Here is a 23,201-nt window from a genome sequence, read left to right as displayed (position 1 = left end):
ATAGAAAGTTCTAGAATAGCCTGAAGAACCAAAGACCACCCCCCACACACACACACCCCATCTCAAAAGCAGTGCCGAAACATGCATACTAAGAGATCAACAGGCTCACAGCTCACAGATTTGAAACTAGCGCCCATGACTGGTGTTCCGTGGATTCTTACTGTTTGTGAGACCATATTTCTCTAGGATTAGTATCTTTTCTTCTTTGTGACAATATGCTACCCTTTATCAGGAAACATTATTAGCTAACAATCCCCCTCCCGCCCCTGCCTCTGCCCCACTCCTCTTGGCTTCTACCTAGGAACATTTGTCAGTCTGTGTTGGGAAAGGTACAGGTGAAGTCCTTTAACGTCTCCAACAAAGGACGGACAAGTTATTAAAGCAGGGTTTCTGACCGGGGACCTATCAAGCCAGATGGTACAGTGGACCCCTAGGAGCCAGAAGGACCCAGGAAGTCAAAGAAAACAGTGCAGGAATTCAGTGGGTACCACAGTCGCAGGTTTCAACATCAAGTTGTCTATGAGGCATGAAAAAGGAATGATCTCCTAAACAACAGAGAAAATGAAATACACCCCTGCACGGGCAGAACTGTAGGTGGGAATCCTCGGGGTCCTTGAGTCCATCAGTTATCCGTGAAGAAATCTCCTCCACCGTGGACACCACTAGACACCCTGACAAACAGATGACTCTCGAGATAGCAAGCCGAATCCTCGAATCCTCTCGGTGATAGTGAACTCATTACCTCTTGGGCAGCTCGCTCCACGATTGGGCTAGTACCAGTTAGAAATCTAGCAAGGCTGACTTGAATGAAATTGAAGTGAGATAGAACGCTGGGGAAATGAAGGAAGGAAGGAAGATGGGGAAGTTAAGGGGGCATAGAAAGGGAAAGCAGGGGGGTCAGAGAGACATTTCAGGGGTCAAGAGCACTGGTTGTTCTTCCAGAGGACCTGTGTTCAAATCCCAACACCCACATGACAGCTCACAACTGTCTGGAACTCCTGTTCCGGGGACCTGACACCCTCACACAGACATGCATGTGGGCATGATGCCAATGTATATAAAATAAAATAAAAATAAATAATTATTTTAAAAAGGAGGGGAATAGTCCTTCAGCCCAGACCCTGTTGTCTTCCCTGCCGAATGGGAGTCAGGAAACTTCAACACAACAATAAAACCAAAATTGCTACAGAGATGTGTTTTCCGATGTTAAAAACAACATCTTGTCCTCTTCACCTTCCCTTCGTCATCGTGCGTCATACGCCTGAGCCGGCCTCTCACCATGTCTTCCCACAAGACTTTCAGAATGGAGCGATTCCTGGCCAAGAAACAAAAGCAAAACCGTCCTATTCCTCAGTGGATCAGATGGAAACCGGTAACAAAATCAGATACAACTCCAAGAGAAGACACTGGAGGAGAACCAAGCTGGGCCTGTGAGGATTCACCCAATGGCAAGACTGAGAGTTTGCACTGAATCTGATCTATCGTGATCTATCCTACCAGATGGAGTTCAACGTTTTTAACCTGGAGACTTGGTCAGGTTTAAGTTGGGGGAAGTGTTTATCCAGTAATAAAAAATATAGAGCTATTCAAAACAAACAACCAAAAATAAAACATCTTAGGGCCAGAATGCCTGACTTGTGTCTTGCTTACCAGTCCTCCTCCCCCATCCCAGATCTAAATGGTTTGCCTCCCACGGTTTCATTTACAAAAACCAACTCAGGAGTGAGAGTACTTACTACCCATGCAGAGGACTCCTGTTCAGTTCACAGCATCCATGTTGAACAGCACCAACAGCTCCAGGGAATCTGATGCCCTCTTCTGGCCTCCCCTGGCACCCACACACATGTGCACATACATGCACACATACAGATAATAAACATAACATAAAACAAATCTTTTTTAAAAATCACTTCTACCTTACAAGTTCATTTACAAAAAAAAAAATCTTTGAGATAGGAAAAGTAAGCCAAGCTAGTGGTGACACACGCCTTTAATCCTAGCATTCAGGAGGCAGAGAAAGGAGGATCTCTGTAAGTTCAAGGCCAGCCTGGTCTACAAAGACAGTTCCAGAATAGCCAGGGCTGTACAGAGAAACACTGTCTCAAAAACAACAAACAAACAAACAAACAAACAAAGGAACAAAAAGTAAGCCAGTTCGAACATCTTTACTTAACTTTCAAACCTTAACCTGAATTTCAAGCTTTATATTAAAATTTTGATGTAAATTACATCATTTGAGAAATGTAACTTAGAAAGCCAAGGATCACAGTTATAGCTATGCTCTCCCCTCCAATACCTACACCCACGTCTTGGGATCACATATCCTTACTCTGTATGAGTATCCATCTAAACACTTAAACTCGCTGGCTTTGTTTCATTGTGACTCATCCTGGAATTCTTTTCTGCATAGTCAAGGATTCGAGCAGAAGTCCCCAAAGAAGCAGGGACTGCCTCTGGCTACTTCTGCCTGTGCTAGACTATGCTAACCCTGTTGGTGTCAACACACTTCTCACGCTTCCCGATGGCCATGCCTTTAACCCATCTTGACCAGTTATCCTACGTCACTGAAGTCACATTGACCCCTGACCTAACACCCCCAGGTGCTCCAAATCATCTTTCATGTGACATGAAGAATTTTTATTTCCCTGTCCATAGATGTGTTAATTATGTCCTGGCAAGAAAGAGATAATATTTGGCATCTTTGGTGGCCAGATTAATAAAGAGACTACTTTACATAAGTGTAATCAGGGTGTAGGGAAACTTACAGAATTGCACGATCCTGCAAGATACTGCTGCCCTAGGCTTAAAGGAGCAGGAAAAGCAGTTAGTGGGGACTAGAGAGGTGAGTTCTCAGTTAAGAGCACCAGCTGTTCTTCCAGAGAATTCAGGTTCGATTCCCATCACCCACAAGCTACAGCTCCAGTCTAGAGAATTTTGATGTCCTCTTCTGTCTTCTGGCCTCCTTGGTCATTTTGTGCACAGACATACCTGCAGGCAAAACATAAAATAAAAACAAAGTGAAAATATAGGGCTGAGTGTGGTAGCGCTCACCTTGAATTCCAGCACTCGGGAGGCAGAAGCAGGCGGAGCTCTGTAGTATCAAGGAACACATGCTCTACATACCGAGTTCCAGAGCAGCCAGGGCTACACAGAGAGACTCTGTTTCAAAAAAAGAAAAAGTATTTCATTAATTAGAAAAAGAAAGTAGTTAATAGCATGGGAACTGGGGTGGGGAGGACTGGAGGGAGGACTGGAGGGAGGACCCTAACAGAAGTCAGGGCAGGCAGAGAAGCGAGCTGCAAAGAGGTGAGAATGAAAACTCTGTTCAGATTCATTTCTCCAACCTGGATCAAGACTTCAGGGGCCGGGCGTTGGTGGCGCACGCCTTTAATCCCAGCACTCGGGAGGCAGAGGCAGGCGGATCTCTGTGAGTTCGAGACCAGCCTGGACTACCGAGTGAGTTCCAGGACAGCCTCCAAAGCCACAGAGAAACCCTGTCTCGAAAAACCAAAAAAAAAAAAAAAAAAAAAAAAAAAAAGACTTCAGGGATGCCAGGTGGTTTGTTCCCAACAAATTTAAATATAGTATCAATGGCAGGGAGGGCTCCTGGTGTAATACAATCCCAGGGGCACAAGGAAGCATAACAACATTGAAACTTGACTCAGAGCTCATGTCATTCTTCCAAGAAGATGGCTACCATCTTCCATAGAGATAGGCTACCCACAGTAAGGGGCTCAAGGAAGGGTCTGACCTGGTCTTGGTCATACAGATAGCATAGAGGTCATTTGGGTCGTTAGCCACCTTTGGTTCTGGTTGTGGAAGCTTGGGAAGCCCTGGCTGTATAGACTACTTAGACGACTAGCCACCTCCAGTCCTGGTTGTAGGAGTTTGATATGGCCTGGTCTAACAAATAATGCAGGCTATTAATCACCTCCAATTCCCAGCTTTCTAGATGGAAGAACAGGTTTTATATCTTTTCCATTAGAAGACAATCCTACATGCTAAACCCATCTGGTCTCCCCAGACCTGGAGATCTGTGGACACAAGGACTTTGGAGCTGTGCTCACAACAGGGAACAGGCTGAACTACACACAGAGGAGTGCCAGTTAGGAGCTGTGAGCCCCAGGGACATGGGATGGCCTTCCAAGAAAAAGGCTGGTGAGGAGGGCAATGCCCCTTCCCTCACACTTCTCCTTGACTTGAATCTCCATTGGCCAAACGCAAGCGGAAGCTTGAAGAAAGGGAACCCATTATTGCAACTTGTAATCCAGCCCAGAGGGGCATCCTGTCGTATCTGCCCAGTAAGCATTCTGGTAACAGTGCTCAGTTTTCTTCTGGGAAGTGCTTTCCCACTCTCCCGCCCTGTGATTTAAAGCAAGGCTGACTGCACCCTGCCTTCGGGAAAAGTTATGATTCAGGCCTGCCCAAACGCAGCCTCTGCTTACAGTCACTGGTGTGGAGATGGACAGCGGGTTAAGGACAATGAGGAGAGAGGGGTGGAGCGGGCTAGCCCTTGCTCTGAAGGGAAGATATTAGCTTCCAACAGATATTGCTCTCCAGCGGGGAGCCTGGAGAAAAAGAGATTGACTCAAGAGAAAAGCCAGGGGAGAAGAAAGCTACACCCTGTTGGTGACATTCTGATCATTATTGTGTCTCCTGAAACTCATGGTATCAGCTCTGGCCTGAAGCGGAAAGCATATTGAAAATATAAGATGCTCTGCCGTTAAGAACACTGGCTGCTCTTCCAGAGGACCCAGGTTCAATTCCCAGCACCCTCACAGCAGCTCACGACTGGCCTGTAACTCCAGTTCCAGGGAATCTGACACCTTCACACAAACATACATGCAGGCAAAACCCCAATACATATAAAATACAAATAAGTTATCTTTTAAAAAAGATTCTACAAGACAAAGACCACTATTAGGGTATAAATTTAAATCCTGGCTCCTTTGTCTTCTAGTCCGTTAACATTGGGAAATCACTCCCCTTTATGGGAGTTGACTTTAAACCTGAATTATAATGCCCTGCCACCCTTTTTGTGACCACTAAGGAACACCACACAGTCAAAGGTCCCTGAAAGGCATTGTGCAAATGTCACAGATTCCTCCTTGGGTCATTCTCACCTTCGTACAGACCACCATCAGGACAGCGTGTTCTACAGTCGGGAGCACACAACATTCTAAAATTACATCCAGGGCTGAGTAATGACATATTGAAGAGCAGCTGTCAGGAGGCATGGCCATCTCGACATTGCCAAATTGAAAAAGAAAGGAAGAAATTGACAAGATTGGCTTTACTTTAAAGAAACGGGATGGGATTCACATCTAAGGAGCAGACTAATGAGAAAAAGGTTGATAGCTTAAAAACTATACCCGAAACAATGTCAGGGCTAGAAGATAATGGGAAACTTATAAAAGTAGAGAAAAATCGTCCATGCTGGGGACACTGTGCCTCAGGCTGCTACTGTCCCAGCTAGGAACCACAAGAGTCAAAATCAGAGTTGGTGTGAAATACTGGAGGGAGTGCTCCCCATGGTGAGGCATTGCTGAAAGAGCAGTCATGAAACCCTGAGGAAAAAAGGAAGCCCATAGGAGAGCCACAAGGCCAGGCTCAAAAGTGTGGAAATACGGAAGACCCTGGAGCTGACTCTGAGAGCAAGCAAGGAGTCGGCGGAGGCTACCCAGTGGCCAAATCCCACGTGGAAATGTCAAGACTGGAATAGGAAAACTCAGCTGCACAGCTAGGAAAATGCCTTACCACAAGGTGGGGGAGAAGGGCACGTGTGCAGAATGCCACCGCGTGCTTGTCACTAGCTTGCCTTTCAGATATGAATCCCAGACTTGGATGGGCCACTGTGTTGTTTTTTGTTTTGTTTTGGTTTTTCCTGGTCCAGCAATTCAGTTATATTGCAGGCAAGAGCCAAAGAGCAAAGGAAAAAGAGATTTGAGTAAATCGTGGGTATGCAGAAAATTCTCAGTTTTACCAATGGCTGAAAAAAACCTGAAAGACATATCCAAGGGAAAATAAAAAGATGTCTTGCAAGGTGATGGTGCATGCCTTTAATCCCAGCACGTGGGAGGGTTAAACAGACTTCTGTGAGTTCAAGGGCAGACTGGTCTACATAGTGAGTTCCAAGATTATGTGCTGAGACCTTATCTCAAAGTAAATAAAGGGTTTTTTTGTTGTTGTTGTTATTGTTTCAAGTGAAGGAAAAAAAACAGCCCTTAGAAACTGAAAGAAATTAGTTCATCAGTATCTTCTTGGAAAAAAGATACTGTTGGGTGCTCGGTTGAGCAGAAAATGCAAGTAACACCATCCTTTACTTCCCATGGCTAATAATCCAATCAGTACAGAGAATCCTGTTAGCCCAAGATAGAACATAACTCTGTTAAGCTTCCCTCCCGAAGAGAAAAATGAGCTTATAAGACTCAAGAAGGGCCAGGCGTTGGTGGCGCACGCCTTTAATCCCAGCACTCGGGAGGCAGAGGCACGTGGATCTCTGTGAGTTCGAGACCAGCCTGGTCTACAGAGTGAGTTCCAGGACAGCCTCCAAAACAATACAGAGAAACCCTGTCTCGAAAAAAAAAAAAAAAAACTCAGGAAATGGAATGTATAAGCCCAGGAAATAAGCCACTTTTACAAGGCTCAGGAAGTTACTGAAAGTTACAAGATTTACAAAGTGAACCAGGAGCCTCTCCTGCTAGATGGGCTGCGTGCAAGCTAAGAAGACAGCTCCAGGGATACAGCCTTGCCAGTCACTGCCAGCACTAAGATGGGCCTTTTGATGATGCAGCTGCTTTTAAGTCACATCTTGCCTGTGTTTCCATAGACTACCCACATAGGCTCATTGGTTCAACAAGTAAGACTTGGGTAGAATTGTTTTCTCAGGCTGTTGTTGATGTTCTGGGTATAACAGACACATGTTCACACCTCTGCAGGGACAAAAAAAAAAGCAAACAGCACATGAAATTTTTCAGGTAAAATGAACCCAGCATGGACAGCTCAGAGTGGGGGTTTGCTTAATACAAGTCACAAAGGAGAAAACAGATAAACGTTTCTCTGTTGCACCCAAGTGGCTAGAAGGGGAGGATAAATCAACCTCTTGTCCACCAAGTCCTGACACTTCTCCTCACGGAGTTTTCTCTCCCCTGTGTTGCCATTTCTCCTTCCCTCTTCTGAGCCACCGTAGCTTCTCTCCTGAACTGGTCTTGGTTATTGTATAAGGAATCTGTCTCTCTGCGACAAAACATCTGATAAAAGCAACTTGAAGAAGAAAGTAGGTGAATTTTGGCTCACCGTTTGAAGTTCTAGTCCATCGTGACAGGGAAGGTGTGGCAGAAGGAGCATAAGGCAAGCTGATCACTTTGTGTCCACAGTCGGGGAAGCAAAGAGAGATGAATATGCCCAGCCCATTTCCTCCTTTTTATTCACGTCTGACCATGGTTCATGGAATGCTTCAGATCACTTTTAGGGTGTGTCTTCTCACCTTAGTTAACCTAAGCAGGATAGCCCCTCTTGGGCACACCTACAGCCTTGTCCCTTCAGCAATTCTAGACCCATTGAGGTTGACAGTCAATACAGACCACCAGATTTGACCTTGAGTTCTCATCGTCTTTCCTTTATAATCTGTCCTCCATTGAGAATCTACGGTATTGGTTTTCAAAGCAAACTTGATCAAAATCCTTCCAAGGATGCCAAGACTCAAATATCCAGTTCCCCGGGACCAATATCTCTCAGCCTGTGACCACTTCTCATTTCGGGCCTCTGCCCATCTCCTTCTTCAATCAGCATGTGGCAGCCTCACTGACCACTAGGTTCTCTAACACTCTGGTCATGCTCTTTAGCACAGAACATTTTTAACTTGCAGTGTCTGTGGTAGTTTGAATGAGAAATGCCCCCTACGTCCTCAGGTATCTGAAGATTTGGTCCTCAGTTGGCAGAGTCATTTGGGAATGTTCTGGAATATTGCTAGGGAAACACCTCACTGTGGGGCAGGCTTTGTTGCTGCCTCGTCTTACTTCCAGTTTACTCTCTCTCTTGTTCTTGCACGTGATGATCTTTCAGCTTCCTGTCCTCCCACCAGTATGGACTCTCCCTCTGGAACCAGAAGCCAAAATAAACTCTTCCTTCTGCAGTTGATTCTGGTCAAGGTCACGGTGCTTGCTCTGGTTACTTTTATGTCAAATTCACAAGAACTAGAGTCATCGGAGAGGAGGGAACCTTGGTTGAAAAAATGCCCCTGTAAGTTCCAGCTGTAAGGCATTTTCTTAATTAGTGATCAATGGAGGAGGGTCCAGCCCACTGTGGATGGTGCCATCCCTGGGCTGATGGTCCTGGGTTCTATAAGAAAGCAGATTGAGCAATCCATGAGGAGCAAGACAATAAGCAGCACCCCTCCATGGTCTCTGCATCAGCTCCTGCTTGTGGGTTCCTGCCCTGTTTGAGTTCCTGTCCTGGCTTCCTCCATCGATGAACAGTGCTGTGGAAATGGAAGCCAAATAAACTCTTCTCCCCACACACACCCAACCCCATTTGCTTTTCATCCTGGTGTTTCCTGACAGCAACAGAAACCCCAAGACAAGCAACAGAAGAATAACTAATATACTGTTCAGAGTCCGCTGTGCTCTTGCCTCACACACGGTACCTTACTCTGCCTCGAGAGAAACCCTCCCCCACAGAAGTCCTCCTGGGTTTCCTCACAAAGGAGGAGACAGGGCATGGAGACGTTCACTCCCCAGCCCTCTCTTTCCACAGAGAAACAATCTAAAAATGGCCAGACTTGGAAGTGGCGTGGCTGAGATTTGAACCCAGGCTGGCTGACTTCAGGGGCCTGCCCTTGGGCTGAGAGGCTGTGCCACTTCTTAATGTTCTTTTCATTTTATTCCTTCTGGTCAAATGTGGCCTTAGGTCCCGGTCTGTGGTGAGATACTGTTTACGACTCATTAAAGCTTGCCTGAGGATTCAGAAAGCAAAGTCAGCTACAAGTCACGGAAGCCAGGCACACAACTTCCATCCCATCAGCCAGAAACTGAGAGGGGGTGGTACATGCTTTAATCCTAGGACTCGGGGTTAAGAGATAGGTGGATCCCTGTGAATCCAAGCCACCTAGATCTACACAAGAGTGAATTGGTCTAAAAAGAAAATTTAATCCCAACGTTAGGGAAGTATCTCCCTTGTATCTGAGAAACAAGATCTCAGAGAGGCATTCGTTCCCCAGCTACATTGAGGAGAGGCAGCAGTTTGAGACTTGATGAAGAGCTTGTTCGTCGATCAGCCCTTTCAGCCTGAGCTGCAGGTAAGAGCTAGTGGTTGGCTGCTTTGCTTTTCTGATCTTTAGCTTCAAGTTTGAACCCCAATATCTGTCTCTGAGTCTTTTATTTTTCATGTTACACTGTTTTTTTTTCTTTTGTTGTTATTATTTGTCTGTTTATTTGGGAGGGGAGTGTTTTTCTGTTTCTGTCTGGTTTGGTTTGATTTTTTCAAGACAGGGTTTCTCTGCGTAGTCCTGGCTGACCTTGAACTCAGATACCTGGCCATCTCTGCTCCCAAGTGCTAGGATTAAGTGCATATGACACCCCCCCAGCAAAATAAAAATTTTAAAGGACAAGAGGAGGAGTTAATAGAGGGGTGTGCTGGGGGAGGAAAGGCTTATACAGGAAGGAAATGAGGGCGCATGGGAGAAAGCTACATGGAAAGCTACTCCTTAGAACTCCCACCGCCCAAAAAAAAAAAAAATAGAGTGTGAAAAAAACTGCAAACTAAAACAAATACCGTCTGTCTATCAAATACAAATCCTTTTTGTCCTCGCTGCTGGTGGAGTCAGGAAAACGGGAGCACTCTCTTTGCTTCAAGGTGCATGATGGTCACAGCATTGGTGGTAATAACAGCTGTACTTTACTGAGCACTTCCCAGTTGCAGACGCTGTAATCCACTCCGTAGAGAACGTTTAATGTAATTTAAGAGCCTCTCCATGAAAGGCATTAGACTGTGCATGCTGATAAATTGTCAGGACCACCCGACCTGTTCAAACGTGTCTGGAAAGGGGAGTGAGGATTGAGAAAAACACACACACACACACACACACAAAAAAAAAAACAGAAAATAGAGTCAGGAGGGCTCTCAGTGAATAATGCTGGCGCCCCAAGTCTATTACTCATAGCCATTATATACCCCAAGCAAAAGGGGAGGGCAAAAGACTTCCTTGTCAATGATACAAGGAACAAACAGGCACAAGTACCTCCTTAATACTCAAAACATCTCGTAACCATGCCCTAAGTCAAGCACGGTGTTGTTTGGTCTTGAGAAGCAAGACCTCACGTAGCCACACCTCTGGCCAAACATCCTGTTTATCCTCAAGGAGCAAGAATAGGTTTGGATTCTCTGACCTTAAGTCTTGATGGAAAGGAGTCAATAACAGTGGGCCCCAACAATAAACGGTAAGCAAAAGTTTGGAGAGTCTCCATGGGCCAGTAAAGAAGCTGTTAGCCAGATGTGGGGGTGCACTCTGTGATTCCAGAACTTGAGAGGTAAGAGCTGGAAGATAAGGAGTTCAGCGTCATCCTGAGACACAGAGAGAGCTGGGGACCATCCTGGGCTACATAAGACTCTATCTCAGGGGCTAGAGAGATGGCTGGGCAATGAAGATTGCTTACTGCTCTTGCAGAGGACCTGAGTTTGGTTCCCAGCGCCCAGGTCAACAGTTCACAACCACCTATAACTCTGGCTCCAGGGGGATTGGACATTCTCCTGGCCTCTGAGGGCACTGCACTCATGTGCACACACTGTGCTGGGAACCAAGTCCAGGTCCTCTACAAGAGCAGCAAATGCTCTTAACCACAGACCCATCACTCTGGCCCCCAGAATAAAATAAATCTTAAAAAAGACTGCCTCAGTAGATCAAATAGAAGCAAGAAACCAACATTTAGGAGAACACACAACCTGGCACATTTAAACAGCTCATAATGGAGACAGTGGTGGTGTCCAGGCAACCTTTGCCATACAGGTCAGCTGACCTGTTTGTCAATGAAACCCTGAGGTCCCTGAGAGTAGAGGCTAGAACCTCTTCTTATTCTCGGGTCTGGAACAGTGTCAGAAGGCATAATTAATAACAACCACCATTGAGAAAAGCAGGAACACGACAGTCTTCCAGTCTTCTTAGGGACTTTTTTTTTTTAACGAATTTTGCACTTCCGAGTCATTTCTAAATCATTCCCTTGGCAGCCAGAGGAGCTAAGCCTCCCTGAGCAAACTGAAGGATGCATGCAGTCACCATGGTTTTTCACCTGACTCTAATGTGGCTTAATATTGTTTTGAAAAGTTTATCTACATCTGTCCTACATGCATTCATTGTGCTAACAGAAAAACCCTCCATGAAGTCTCAGTTTTCGAAGCTAATTTGGTAAAACATCTGCTCTAAGAAAATGATCCAGATGGTTTCTGACGCAGAGCGATAATAAATAAGTGATCCTTTCCGCATGCTGCATGGTGTTTGCTGTGGTTTCTGCAAAGAGATGGGGCTTTTAAGGGACCAAAAATAAAAAAAAAAAAATCACTCAATTCCATGGTCACCCAAGGCCCATTGAAACACATGTGGCTCACATGTTTAAATGTCAGATCCACTATTGGTTCACAAGGGGGTCCTGGTGCTAGGAATACCACTGGGGTCCTGACCTCGGACCCTATTTTGATATTTTAGTATCACCATGTGCTTTATACACACTATCTTATTTAGTCTTTTCAACAAGCCTGCATTCTTATATTCTACATGAAAAAATAGTTCAAGGGCTCAGGAGTGTGGTCCCATTGGTTGAGAGCTGAACTAACATGCATGATACCCTGGGTGCAATCCCCAGAGACGGATAAACTAGGTGTGGGACACGCTTGTAATTCCAGAGCTCAGAAGGTAAAGGCAGGAGAAGCACAAGTCCAAGATCATCCTAGCTACATGGGGAGTTCAAGGCCAGCCTGAGATATATGAGACTCTGGTGGGAAGGAGATTGAACAAGGAGAAGAAAATTAAGGTCCAAGCAAGGCCTTGCCCCTCTGAGGAGCAGATAGGGGGTGGGGAGGGGAGGTAGGGGTGGAAGAAAGGGAGGAAGGGGGAACTGGGGTTGGGATGTAAAATGAAAAAAAATTTAAATAAAAAAAAGAGTTGGGCTAAAGCAGCCTTCTCTCTCTGAAACATCAGACAGTGATGAATTTTTTGACCATCTCAGAGAAGAATACAAGAAAAAAAAGTCTAAAGACTTGAAGCAGCTCTCCACCATGCTCCAGGGCTGGCCCCACACCCAGGAAGTCGCTGGCCAATACAAGTTCGGGGAGGTTCTACAGGATATTGGGGGGGGAGGAGCAAACACTATCAAAACACATTTTATGAAATTTTCAATCAATAAATCAAAACATAAAAAAGCATATCTAAAGTAGAATCAGGTACAGTGGAACATACTTTGTTTAATTCCTCAGAAGACACAGGCAGGTGGATCTCTGTGAGTTCCAGGCCAGCCCAGATTACATAGTAGAACCCTATAAGAAAAAATTACAGCCAGGCAGTGGTGGCGCATGCCTTTAATCCCAGCACTCAGGAGGCAGAGGCAGGCAGATCTCTGTGAGTTCGAGATAAGCCTGGTCTACTAGAGCTAGTTCTAGGACAGCCTCCAAAGCCACAGAAAAACCCTGTCTCGAAAAACAAAAAGAAAAAAAATTTACATAGGGGAGGGCCTAGACCCTGCCCTGGATGAAATGACAGACTCTGGACCTCCCTGGGGAGTGAAATGGGGGTTGGGTGGGGGGGTTGGTGGGGGGCAGGGGAGGAAAGGAAGGAGAGAGAGCTGGGATTGACATGTGAAGCAAGCTTGTTTCTAATTTAAATTTTTAAAAATACCATAAAAAATTAGATAAGTAAATGATAGATGGACAGATGATAGACAGACAGACGAATGAATGGATGGATGGATGGGTAGATGGATAGGTGACTGAGAAATAGACAGACAGATAGATTATAGATAGATTTTTCATAAAGTTACACCAGTTGGAACGGAAGAAGAGGCCATTGTTCTGAGATGATGTTCTGTCTGCTTTTATTCTGAGGGAAGAGGGGTCGGTCCTTTTTCTTATTTATGACAATGAGCTCTGTCTCCGGTTGATGTTGACAGAAGAAGCAAGTCCTCTCCCTCTCCTTGCCTCTCCTCGGATTCTGGCTGCTTCATTTCCCTGTTGTAGCTCAGGGTTCTCAGTCTTCATTTTGGTTCTCCTGGTAGTCATGTTATATATAAACATTTATCAAATAGAGAGGATTACTTGGAAGACAAAGATCAATTTCTTCAGAAAGGATCCACAGAAGAAAGATGAAATAGGCTCAGTTAGACAAAAGATCAACTCTAGTTCGTGTCAGCGGATAAGACCATCAGAAATGGGATAGGAAGCCATAAGTGGGGCACACACCCCTAGCTCCACACTTAGGAGGTGGAGGCAGGAGCTTCAGGTGTTTGACATCATTCTTGGCTACATAGCAAGTTGGAGGTCAGGCTGGGCTACAGAAGACTGTGCCTAAAAAAAATAAAAATAAAAAACACCAAACTGGGTGGTAGTGGCACACACCTTTAATCCCAGCACTTGAGAGGCAGAGGCAGGCATCTCTGAGTTCAAGGCCAGCCTGGTCTATAGAGCAAGTTCCAGGACAGCCAGGGCTACATAGAGAAACTCTTTGTCTCAGGAAAATAAAAAATCAATAAATACATTGAAAAAAAGTCAATTAAAAGAAAAGCAAAGAAGGAAGGGAGAAGAGAGTACAAGAAGAGAGAGAGGGAGAAAGGAAGGAATGGAGGGAGAGGAGAGGAAGGGAGGGAGGAGATTATGGGACTAAATGTTACTAATTTAACACAAATGTATTCCAGTAGACTGTTAGGGACTGAACTGTGTCCTTCCAGGGCCATCCTAGGTAACTATGTTTGGAGATAGGCCTTTCAGGAGGTAGTTCTACTAAAACCAGGTCATGAGGTTAAAGCCCTTATTCAGTAGTTTTGAAGACTGGTGTGTTTACAATAAGAGAAAAAGAAGCAAGAATTCAGTCCAACCCCCATCACACCTGTGCCCGCCCCCCCCCCACCGTGTGAAGCTGACCACAACCCAGGAAGAAAGACCTCCCAGCCCATCTGACACATTCCTAGCCTCCAGAACCAAAACTGCAAGAAAGTACCTTTCTGTCCTTTACGCCATACTGCAGTCTGTACCCACTCTCTACACCACACATGATGCCAGGAACAAGCGAGGACACTGGGGCAACCGGCATTCAGCCCTCACTTTAAGAGGCCTGAGCTAAGCCAGGTGTGGCAGGAGGCACCTTTAATCCTAGCACTCGGGAGGCAGAGGCAGGCAGATCTCTGTGAGTTCAAGGCCAGCCTGGTCTACAGAACAAGTTCTAGGACAGTCAGGGCTGTTACATAGAGAAACCTTGTCTTGAAAAACCAAGAGAGAAGAGGAGGAGGAGAAAGTGGAGGAGGAGGAGGAAGGAGGAGGAGGAAGCCTGAGCTAGCTTTGATGTTAGTGGCACGTGTAGGTGGAGTTCTTTGTCAAGATCAGCAGCTCCCAAATAACCACACAGAGACTAATTATTAATTATAAATGCTCAGCCAATAGCTTAGACTTGTTTTTAACTAATGCTCCCATCCAAGATCAGGTGCATTCAGGGGTGTGGCCGTAGACAACTAATTCTCATAAATTAACCCATTTACATCTATTTACTTGCTGCCACCTGGCTCACGGCTGGTTACTTCGTTTGTACACATCCTGCTTCCTCTAGGTCTGGCTGATGACTCCTGTGACTCTGCTTTTCCTTCTTCCAGAGCCCTCTCTCCCTGAAAATCCTGCCTAGTTAGAAGCTGTCAGCTCCTTATTAGTCAATGAGAGTAATACATATTCAAAGTGTACAAAAAGATTGTGGGCATGTGTGACATGTGACATCTCCATAGGCTCCTGTCCTGCAATGCTGGGGTTCAGAGTAGTGGTGGTGAACCCTCTTACAGCTGGCATCCACTTTGTCTTGATCCCCTCCTTGTCTTTCCTTCACACACAGACAGACAGAAGAGACAGACAGACAGACACACACATACACACAGTGTATTTGAAGCCTAGAGGCTTAATTTTGAGACATGTTGATCTATTCTCCCCAGTCAATAACAATATCTCACTACTTCTGTGATACATATTTCTATAGGTTAATATAACTAAAATTAACATGTAGTTAGCATCCAGTGAGCCTTATCAACTGCTGTCAGCTTGGATTGAAGTCAAGTTTTTCTAGAGAGAAGCTGAGTTCACTCCTCAAACATGGCTCCAAACCACACAGAGACCACCTTAGATTAAACTCTCTCCCTGACCTTTTTTGAATCATTTGGTAGAATCAGATCCCAACAACCACAAGAATGTGTTTGTGGTTTCAGTTCGGGGAAGGTTTTTATTTCTGACTCCTACCCAGAGCCATGTTGAAATATTCAAAGTTTCTTTTTGAACTGCTTTGCATAGAACCTTTTGTTCCCCCTACACTGACAGTGTAGCCTTTATTTGGTCTTGTCAACATCAACTATTGAATGACCAGCACTTGCTAGTCTTGTAAAAGTCCTGGGTTCAGCTCCCAGCACCTATATCTGACGGCTCACAAGTACCTGTAACTCCAGTTTCAGAGGATTTGGGGCCTATTTCTGGCCTCTAATGGGACATATATGTGTGTGTGTGTGTGTGTGTGTGTATATGTATGTATGTATGTATGTATATGTATATGTATATGCATATGCATATGTATATGTATTACACATATAAGCACTCAGGCACACATATATTAAATAAGTAAATAAACTGTCAGTAGTGACACACCCCTTTAATCCCAGCACTTGGGAGGCAGATACAGGCCAATCTCTGTTAGTTCAAGGCCAGCCTGGTCTACAAAGCAAGTTCCAAGACAGCCACGGAGCAGTTACACAGAGAAACCCTGTCTCAATGCCCCCCAAAGTAAGTAAAAAGTAAATAAATAAACCTTTCTTTTGTACCAGCCGGTGGTGGCGCATGCCTTTAATCCCAGCACTTAGGAGGCAGAGGCAGGCAGATCTCTGTGATTTCGAGACCAGTCTGGTCTACCAGAGCTAGTTCCAGAATAGTCGCCAAAGCCACAAAGAAACCCTGTTTCGAAAAACAAGCAAACAAAAAAAGCAAAAAACCAACTTCCTTTTGTGTGTAGAAACTGCACTAGGGATAGAATGCTTACCTAGCACATACAACATCCTGGCTTCAATCCCAAACATGGTGTAAGCAGGCGTGATGGTGCGCACTTCTAATTCCAGAACTAAAGAGGCACGGGCGAAAAGGACCAGAAGTTCAAGGTCCTTAACTTCATTGCCAGTTCTAGGCCAGTTTGGGATTCATGAGACCCTATATCAAAACAGGAAGGGAAAAAAAAGCAGCAAAGGATAAGGCAAGACCCCCTTCTAACATCCTACTGTGAAACTTAGAATTTCAAGTCCTCAGTCTATTACTCTTCAATTCCATTCTCCTTGCCCTCAGGTGAAATTCTGTCTCACCAGAGGAAGAGAGAGAGAGAGAGAGAGAGAGAGAGAGAGAGAGAGAGAGAGAGAGAGAGAGAGAGAGAGAGAGAGAGAGAGAGAGAACACATTTGAACTACACATGATGATTGGGAGTGGGGAACAATATTTAAAGAGTAGAGGTGTCCTTGAAAGCTCGACAGCCTGAATTTGATTCTGGATCCCACAAGGTGGCAGGAGAGAACCAACCTTCCAGGTGCTGTAGAATTCACACCTGCACACACACACACACACACACACACACACAGTAAACAGGGTGGATGGAGGGAGGGATGGAGAGAGAGAGAAAGAGGGAGGGAGGGAGGGGGAAGAGACAGATAGAGGGAGAGAAAAAGGGAAGGAGAGAGGAAGAGAGGGAGGAAGAAAGATGGAGAAGGAGGGAGGGGGAGAGTTGGAGAGGTGGTGACAAAGCAAAATTGGTTTCGATCTACCAGACTGGTTCAATGCCCCTCACGCCTCACCTCTCCTGCTCAATTCTTCCTCCTCTATGGCAGCAGGGGCTAAAGACACTTCTTTACAAGTAAATGTGAACCAGAGAGATCACCTACAGGGCGGCGTAAGGGAGAGTCAGCATGATGTGGCTGAACACAACCAGCTGTGTCCCATCTGTTTCTCTACTGTGAAATAGTCAAATAGGCAAAACGCTACCCTTCGGTAAAGCTTGGTGGCTGTGGAGTAAGCAGCCTTAAAACCAGACCTCCTATGTCGAGTCTGCGCAGTTCCCTTTCACAGCGGCCCAGATCTCTGTTGCCCTGGAGGAGCAAGTCCAAGGAGAGAGAGAATCTAGGCAGCAGCAAACAAGCCCCTGAAACCCGCCTTCTCTGTGAGTCTAGAAATAGATCTCCCAGCCCCGTAGAGCTCTGAGACAATGTGGCCCCATGCCGCACTCGAGCAGAGAACCCCGAGACAGAACACCCAGCGAAGCCACTCTGGGCTCCCTGGGCAGCATGGAACTGTCCTCACAGTTCTCTTGAAAAGAGAGACACTTGCCTGAATGTGATGGTGCAAGCCTTTAGTTCTAGCATTCATGAGGCAGAGGCAAGCTGATCTCCATGTGTTCAAGGCCAGTCTGGTCTATATATTGAGTTCCAGACCAGCCAGGGATACATAGTGAGACTGGGCAGGGATGGGGGTGCCATCAGACAATTATTGACATCGAAGTCTTCAAGGAAGGGAAAAGCTAAAGTCACGATGATGCCACTCAGAAGAGGAAATTGACTCCGCAAGAAGAGATTTCACACAGTTCTGACAACTTGTCTGATAAGCTTGTAGGGACCAAGACAGTGATGGGTCAGCGACTAGAACTGCTTGTTCTCTGCTAAAACCCAAACTTCACATCAGGACAAAGACAGACTCGGGGGTCACTGGACCTCTTAGTGACCTGTCCCTCCTCCCCATGTAGCTACAGCGAAGAAATGTTTCTCAGCTTTCCAATATTGCTTGTCTCTTTAATTGTCTCTAATTGACACCTGGTTTGGACGGGTGGCCCAGCCTACCTTGTAGAAGCTGCTAGAAGCCAGGCTTTGACTCTAGAAACTCTGAGGACATAGACTGTGTAAGATACTCAATGTTTTCTGTTCGTGCTGCTGCATGTTTAAGACAGTTCGACCCACAGCAATACATAAGACAGTGAGTGGTTGCCTGCATATTTGATGTATTATTCTCCGCTTCGCTCTGACTCTAAAGACTCTCCTAATGACTGAATCAGGTGTCAAGGGCATTTTCCCATGCTGATCGTCTGAAGCTGAGACAATGGACCGTTCACCAACTTGCACATTCAGAGACCTGTCTGTGAGATGACTCTCAAGATAAACGGGTGCCTTCAGAATGAGAAATATAAAGGAGTAATCTGTTCTAAATCAAACCAGTAACACAATGTACTCAAAAGTTACTGGCAAGGGAGCCAAAAGGGGCCACCTCAGAGAGCTGGTTAATATTGACAGAAACAAAGAAGGTGGCGGCCAAGGGGGTGGCAGATGAGCCTCAATCTCTCCACAATGCACCATGCTGCCACTAGGTGGCAATAAAGTTGTATCATGCAATTCTTCATTTACCCGGCAAAAGTACTTTCAATGTCACCAAAAAAAAAAACCTAAACAAATTCTTACTTAACTGCTTAGTTGACATAATTTTTAAATTACTATTTCTGTTTGGGAATTAAAATTAAGTGTAATGTATTGATTTGTGGCCAAAAATCATTTTTGAAAAAACGTAAGTTCGGTTTGTTTATCTTAAAAATTGACAGCCTACAGTCAATGAGATGGTTCAGCGGGCACCTGTGTGACCTGAGTTCAATACCTGGAACCCACATAAATGTACAAGCACAGAACTGACCCACAAAGTTTTCCTTTGACCACATGTGTACCTCGACACATGCACCATAACCTCTCCCTCTCTCTCTCTCTCTGTCTCTGTCTGTCTCTCTCTCTCTCTCTCTCTCACACACACACACACACACACACACACACACACACACACACACAAAATCGATAATAACTTTTTGTTGCTGGGATTAAAAGCATGTGGACACTGCTGCTGGGCCCCAATAATAAAAGTTTAATAGCTTTAAAATTATCTTAATTACGTGGTGGTGGTGGTGGTGAACACCTTTAATCCCAGCACTCAGGAGGCAGAGGTAGGTGGATCTCTGTGAGTTCAAGGCCAGCCTGGTCTACAAAACAAGTTCCAAGACAACCACGGAACAATTACATAGAGAAGCCCTGCCTCAATGCCCACCCCCCCCCAAGTAAGTAAAAAGTAAATAAATAAACCTTTCTTTTGCACCAGCTGGTGGTGGTGATACACGCCTCTAATCCTAGCACTCAGGAGGCAGAGGCAGGTGGATCTCTGTGAGTACCAGACCAGCCAAGTCTATAAGAGCTAGTTCCAGGACAGCCTCCAAAGCCACAGAGAAACCCTGTCTCAAAAAACAAAAACAAACAAACTTTTTTTTTTTTTTTTTTTTGGTTTTTCGAGACAGGGTTTCTCTGTGGCTTGGAGGCTGTCCTGGAACTCTCTCTCTAGACCAGGCTGGCCTTGAACTCACAGAGATCCGCCTGCCTCTGCCTCCCGAGTGCTGGGATTAAAGGCGTGCGCCACCAACACCTGGCTCAAACAAAAAAAATCTCAATTGAGCCTGAAGAGATGGTTCATCAGTTAAGAGCCCTGGCTATTCTTCCAGAGGACCTGAGTTCAATTCCCAACAATCATATGGTGGCTCACAACCATCTGTAATGAGATCTGGCACCCTCTTCTGGCCTGCAGGCATACATGCAGGTAGAACATTGTGTACATAATAAATCTTTTTTAGAAAATCTTAAGCACTGCACTTTATTATAAGCATTCACATAGCTACTCATAATCTTTAATTTGGGGTAATTTAAAATAGAGTGAGGCACATCATTTCAATTTTGAAAGATTGGCACTGCTAGGTCAAATTAGGAAAGTGTACCCATAATTACAGCTCTCTTTCTCTTTCCTCCCAATTAGTCCTGACCATAAGAGGTCATCTAGCTTAATAATTAAGCACACAGGCCTGGGAACTAGACTGGGTAGGTTTAAAATTCTATTTCTACTTTGAACGGTATCTCATTATTTCCCTCAAAAATAAATGAATTTTTAAAATGAATTGGTATGCACGGAGTACTGGGAGGTAACACTTGTTACTCCGACATGCGGTTTAAATATCGGCTATTTTTCTTTGCAAACCTACAGTCCCCATCGCCGAGGTAACGTGAACCAACCAGCAGAATCAAAGTCCACGGATAAAGGGACAAACTGAATCGATGAGAATTGGTCCTCACTGTTGACAAAGAGGACACCCTCTCAAAAAATAAACTAGAGCGAAACCTTCAAAATTCGAAGCCAGAGAACCTTCACCCCCCCATAATGGCAAATCCCTCTTCTTTATTGACTGAAGAAACTCCCCCATCACAAACAAGCCGCAATATTAGCACAGCTGAAACCGTCAATCATTAGCACACACTGCTGTCCATCTATTTCATTCTGGTGATTTGTCACTCGACCTAAGGGACTCAACCTTCACTACCCTGGAGAAGGAATGACAGCCGAGAGAGAGAGAGAGAGAGAGAGAGAGAGAGAGAGAGAGAGAGAGAGAGAGAGAGAGAGAGAGAGAGAGAGACTTAAAGCTTGGCTCAGACAGTAAGATAATGGGTTTCCAGGGAAAGTCCACAGCTTCCTCTGGTCCCAAACAACTCAAGAACATTTTGCTATTGACGGAAAATAAGGGGATTTGAAAGAAAAGCACAAAGGGACTGTGTTCATGACTATCCACCAGTCACCAGCGTGCTCCTGAGAATGGATCCCCTCAGAGAGAGGAATAATGTAACACCCTAGTATACACAGGGCTTCTAGAACAGAATATTCAGCCCCACTGCAGGGGGAAGCAGAAAACGGAAGGACGCCTCAGTCCCGCAGCTACCAGAGCAGACGGATATCAGCATGGTGTGTGGAGGCAGATGGCCCAGTATGAGCTCCACACAAGTTCCCGGAGCCACAAAGTGGTATGACGGCGGCACACGGCTGCCAGAAATACAAGATGAGCCCGGGTCTCTCCCGGTGCAGCTGGCGAAGAAACGCTAGAATTTTTCCTGGCAAGTGGAACGTCGATCGCATCAGAGATGCGGAGAAAAAGCAGCAGACAGGGAAAGGCCGGGCCCTGGGAAACAAGGGAGGGTGTGGCTGGGAATACCCTGGAAATTGGGCGTATCCTGCAGGAAGTGGTTTCAGCTGTTTTCAGAAAGATTCACCAGATATAGGAGTGCTCACTTCCATCACCTGGAAACTCAAGGCCGTAGGGGCCCCAGCTATGGCCTGGTTTGCTTTTCTGGGATAAACTCCATTGATTTGGTGGGATTTGGTTCTTTCTTCCCACTATGTGGGTGCAAGGGCTCAAACTCAGGTCATCTGGCTTTGTGACAAGTGCCCTTACCCACTGAGCCATCTTTCTGCCCTCTCTATATTTTATACTTCTAAGAGCGGTCACTTGTGGTTAAGTTGAAGGCCATGGGATATGTAATTTTCCTTTAAACGAGGCAAGATGTGGAAAACTTACCCTATGAGATGGTGCAGGCGATGCCAGGGTTAGGGCAGACACCAGGGACTAACAGAAGTTCCTGACTTACCGGTTCTCTTTAACTACATGTTACCATGCTACCATCATGAGAATAATTACAATATGCAAACGGCCAAGTGGTGTGTTGCCGTGTTATATAATTAACCACTAGCTGCCCCAATAGATCAGTTCCTAACTTAGACATCAGATGTATTTCTTCCTCGTATACACTCGGCGGCAGGGATGCTCACCCACTCAGAGCCCCCAGACCCCTCCATCCTTAACACTTCCATGCTAATGTGTGAGGGACTGGAGGCTTGCCTGAGGTCCATTTCGCCGACCCTGACTTTTACCCGCCCTCTCACTCACCCTCACTGTCGAGAACAGACAACTGGCTGACATCAGCACATCAGGACAACAGGACAGGGTAGCAGAGGGTCAATTACTGTGTGTCTGCAGCCTGCTGGTGACCTTGGCTGCTGACTCACAGTCTGATGGCGGGATGGCCCTTGCTTCTCCCTCTTTTCTACTCCGACCATATCCTCCCTGGTCTATTTCTAGTTCAGATGTCTAAGAGGGAGGAATTGGTTTAAATGATAAATCTCTCACATGGGCTCTGGCATCTGAACACTTGGTTGCCAGCTGGTAGCACTTCCGGGGGAGGTCTAGGAAGCGTGGTTTGGCAGGAGGAAGTACGTCATTGTGGGTGGGCTTTGAGGTTCCAAAGGCCTTGCACTATTCCCAGCGTGCTCCTCTCTCTGCTTTGTGCTTCTGGTTCAAGGTGTGCGCTCTCAGCATCCTGGCCCAGCTGCAGCAGCCTGCCGGTTGCCTCTGCCGTGCTAGTATGGACTCGCACCCTCTGGAGCCATAAGCCAACATAAACTCCTCCTTACGTTGCCTTGTTCATGGCGTTTTACCCCAGCAACAGAGAAGTAAGGAATACAGGGGACAACCTTATAGATTTATTTTTTATCTATCATCATTGTCTTTGTTTGGACAAGGTGTTTGCTTCAAGCTATCTCAGAGACATGGTCTAGCCTATGGACCGACTGCCCTTGTGAATCTATACCCACTACCATTACCTCTCTTCTACTTGTTTTTGTTTTAGTTTTTGAGACCCAGTCTCCTGTAATCCAGGCTGGCCTTGAACGGGATATACTACTAAGGATGTTCTTCCTGTCCTCACCTCCCAAGTGCTGGGATTGCAGGTATGCACCTCTCTGGTTTATTCAGCGCTGGGGCTTCAACCCAGGATGACATGCATGCCAGGCAAGCATTATACCAACCGAAAGACACCCCAGCCCTCTGTATCCATTTTTAACCATCTGGAGAAAGAAGTTAGGGAATAAATTACATAGGAATTTGGAAATAAAAAAGAATAAATATATGTGCCAGAACTCTTTTTTAATACTGAAGAGTTTTAAATGTAGCTGACAATGTTATTAAAATTGTACTGTATTGCAATGATTGCAAAATCAAAATCTGTTAAGGTCTTATAAGGGACTGCAGCTTTATTTCTTTAAGTTTATACATATGGT

General features: G+C 45.5%; 1 long non-coding RNA gene and 1 pseudogene across 2 annotated transcripts; one reads left to right on the top strand and one right to left on the bottom strand.

Moving 5' to 3' along the window:
* Window positions 1–1,094: 1,094 nt before the first annotated feature.
* LOC110340975 lies at window positions 1,095–1,628 on the top strand (annotated as a pseudogene).
* Window positions 1,629–13,059: 11,431 nt separating this feature from the next.
* Window positions 13,060–22,316, bottom strand: LOC121134397. 2 transcript variants are annotated; one of them, XR_005871471.1, is made up of 3 exons: window positions 22,033–22,316; window positions 16,256–16,419; window positions 13,060–13,249 (listed from the first exon to the last, which is right to left on the bottom strand). It is a non-coding gene; the product is annotated as an uncharacterized LOC121134397 (long non-coding RNA). The 2 variants fall into 2 exon arrangements; XR_005871470.1 differs by lacking the exon at window positions 22,033–22,316 and adding an exon at window positions 17,051–17,404.
* Between the last annotated feature and the right edge of the window lie 885 nt (window positions 22,317–23,201).

The sequence above is a fragment of the Mesocricetus auratus genome, unplaced genomic scaffold, assembly GCF_017639785.1.
Source record: "Mesocricetus auratus isolate SY011 unplaced genomic scaffold, BCM_Maur_2.0 Super-Scaffold_100027, whole genome shotgun sequence".
Taxonomy (NCBI): Eukaryota; Metazoa; Chordata; class Mammalia; order Rodentia; family Cricetidae; genus Mesocricetus; species Mesocricetus auratus.
The sequence above is the reverse complement of the archived record's forward strand: the minus strand, read 5'-3'. Positions and strand labels throughout refer to the sequence as shown.